The 3,482-nt window shown below is 41.1% G+C and overlaps 1 non-coding gene across 1 annotated transcript; it reads right to left on the reverse strand.

The window, feature by feature from the left end:
• Window positions 1-282: 282 nt before the first annotated feature.
• Window positions 283-473, reverse strand: LOC130342347 (U2 spliceosomal RNA). The gene has a single exon (XR_008882009.1). It is a non-coding gene; the product is annotated as a U2 spliceosomal RNA (small nuclear RNA).
• Between the last annotated feature and the right edge of the window lie 3,009 nt (window positions 474-3,482).

Genomic DNA, 3,482 nt, shown 5'->3' on the forward strand with positions numbered 1-3,482 from the left:
CACCCGCTATCAAGGCAGCTGCCTATCATGTCATGCCCTACCTGCACAGGTGTGCTGGCTACTCAAATGATCCAATTAAGGAGGCCATTTAGTCAGCAGCAGCAGAAGTCCTGTGCCTGGACGCTCCAACAGCGGCCAGACACAAGCAGAAGCAGAAGCAGCAGCAGCACCACCTTTTGTTTTTTGGCTGCAGCAGCAGCAAGGCCCACAGGGCTGGCTAGCTGGCTAGCCAGCAAGCAGGTAGCAATGAAAGTAGGAATCTTTCTTTTTAACCCTGTAAGGGGGTGGTGCACTGTACCCGAAGATACTGCCATATCGGGTCAATGCATAGGGCGACGGAAGCAAGCTTCGAAATCGGCCCCCGTTCTCAAAAATCCATTTAATATATGGTCCCCAGATAGGGGACGTATCAGATATTAAACTGATAAGAACAGATTTTTTTTTTTTTTTTTTTTTTTTTATTGAAAAGGAAATATACAATACATAACCAAGTAAATCATTCAAAAAATTACATATTCATCTGAAAACACATGAATAACACATATTTGACATATACAATATATACAGGAATCATGTCTTTACATGTACATATAACAAAAAGCTTTCCCTTCATGACTTTCCCTCAGAAAAAATAAATTGCAGCGGATTCTGTCCCTCCAACTGTCCCTTCATATCAGGATATAATCTGTAAGAAAAGAAAAAGAAAGACAAATAAGAATACAATCATAACCAGTACTTCCATTTTTTGTGTTTCCAGATCCCCTCTGCATCATCAGAACCATAGTTTTTCCTATCACATAATACGTAAAGGTAAATTTTACCACGGATCATGCCCAGACACTCCTTCACACTTACTTCAGTTTGATTGAAAATCCTAATATTCCTTACATCCCACAGAACCTCTTTTACACAATTTACTATGAACCATAACACTCTTGCCTTCTCTCTCTCCACTGCACACAAACCAAACATCATCATATTAAAGGATAAGATTTCAATTCCAGTAAGATTTTTAATTAGACCAGACATTTTTCTCCACACAGACTTCGCATAACCACACTCCCAAAACACATGTACATAATTCTCACATCCACCGCAACCATCCCTGGGACACACTTCACTGTCTACCAATCTCCTTCTCCTCTGAAATTCCCTTGTTGGCAGACACCCATGAGCTAACATCCAAGACAAGTCCTTTTGTTTATTTGTCAGTTCCTTGTGACTGACATTTTTCCACACTACCTTACAATCCTTCTCAGACAGACCTCCCACACATTCCACTGTTTCTCTCTGCTCCAACACTTTCATCACCTTCTTACTATCATTCCATTCAGTCACACATTCCAGATTATTTTTCCTGACACACCGCCCTATTCTCTGATAGAACCAAGGAACCTCAAAACTTACAGGTACCCTTAAGTCCCTTTCCATTAGCTTATATTTCAACAACACATTACCAGCCAAATACCTTACCATGCACCCAAACACACATTCCTTCTTACTTACAGCGAGACAAAAACTGACATACTTCACAGCCAGGAACACTTCCACATTCATCATTCCTTTCCCACCATGCATTCTGCTTTTCACCACCTTCCCACGACTCAATTTCTCCATCCTTGAATTCCATAAGAAAACAAAGATCTGCCTGATAATTCTTGCCAGACACCTATCCGGTGGAGGAAACACATAATTAACATAAAGCAAAATAGGAATTATAACAGCTTTAATAACCAGAATCCTTCCCTCAATCGATAAAGTCCTTAAAGACCAGAAGTTTATTTTATTCCCCACCCTCCCCAAAACCCTCTCCCAACTTTCTTTCCCATACAAATCATTATCAAACACCACCCCAAGCACTTCCACACCCCCCTCTCTCACAGGCCACTCGCACAACCCACTCTCTCCCCACCCCTCAAAAAATTTACAACCACTCTTCCCAACATTAAGCTTAAACCCACTCATTAAACAGAAACACTCAATCAATAACTTAGCACGCCTTACCCCTGCCATTGACTTACATACAACAGTAACATCATCCATGTAACCAATCACTCGCATATCCTTCCCATGACTACCAGGTATTTCTATACCCCGCATCACCTTATCTCTCCTAATCATCCCCAACAAAGGCTCAATCATACAAATAAAAAGAATTGGCGACAGGGGACACCCCTGCCGCACTCCAGATTTTATACTCACTTCCCTACTCAGAAAACCATTGACCTGAATCTTACTATAAATGTCCCTATACAAACATTCAATCCACTTCACCATTCTGTCCGGCACATTCATCCTCCTCAAAACCCTAAACAATAAATCATGCACCACCCTATCATACGCTTTTTCAAAATCCACCGTAACAACAGCCACACCTTGCTTCCTAGTTTTACAGTCCCACAATACATCCCTCAGACCTAACAGACATTCAGAAATCCTACGATCAGGCACTGTACACATTTGCTCCTCACCTACCATACAATCAATCACATCCTTTAACCTATTCGCAATAACTTTAGCAATAATTTTGTAATCACAATTCAAGAGCGCTATAGGCCTCCAATTTTTAAGATCCCTCTTATCCCCTTTTTTAAACAATAACACAGTCACACTCTCACTCATACTTTTAGATAACTTCCCTCTCCTAAGTACTTCCTTACACACCTCCCATACATAATCCCCTAACATATCCCAAAACACAAGATAAAATTCCACAGGCAAACCATCACTCCCTGCCACCTTTCCTTTCTTCATCCCATTCACAGCATCCTCCACCTCACTCTTCCTCACATCCTCTTCCATAAAGAACCCATCAATTTCATCCAAACGCTTATCCACATATCCCAAACATTCCTCCTCTAGAGTCACGTCCCGCTCCTTCTCCGTGAATAAATCAGAATAAAACTTCCACACTTCCTCTAACACCTCATCCTTACCAAAGACCTCTACCCCATCATTCGTAAAAACACTCATCATCTCAGTTTTTTTACTGAATGCCTTTTTAAAGAAAAATTTGCTACATTTCTCATCCTTCTCTTTCACTTCAACCCTAGCCTGTGCAATAATCTTCCTTCCATTCCTCTCCAGACACTCATTCACACTTCCACGAGCTTCCTCAATCTCCTTCTCAACACTCATCCCCAAACGCCTCAATTCATACAAATACTCTAACCTTCTTTGCCATCTCTCATACTCTTCTCTATCTTTCCTCCCTTTCTCACACCCTTTTTTAATAAAAAACCTTTTAGTCTCTAACTTCACCCACTCCCACCACTCAACCACACTATAAAATGCATCCTTCCTCAACACCCATCCATCAAAACGCTCCCTATATTCTTGTAATACACATTCATTATCCAATAAAGACACATTCAACTTCCAAACACCCTTTCCATACTCACTTAGACCACCACCTTTTACCACACACTCAATCCAGGCATGATCCGTGAACGGTAACCTCCTCCGTCTGAAATTAGAAACAG

The sequence above is a fragment of the Hyla sarda genome, unplaced genomic scaffold (assembly GCF_029499605.1).
Source record: "Hyla sarda isolate aHylSar1 unplaced genomic scaffold, aHylSar1.hap1 scaffold_649, whole genome shotgun sequence".
Taxonomy (NCBI): domain Eukaryota; kingdom Metazoa; phylum Chordata; class Amphibia; order Anura; family Hylidae; genus Hyla; species Hyla sarda.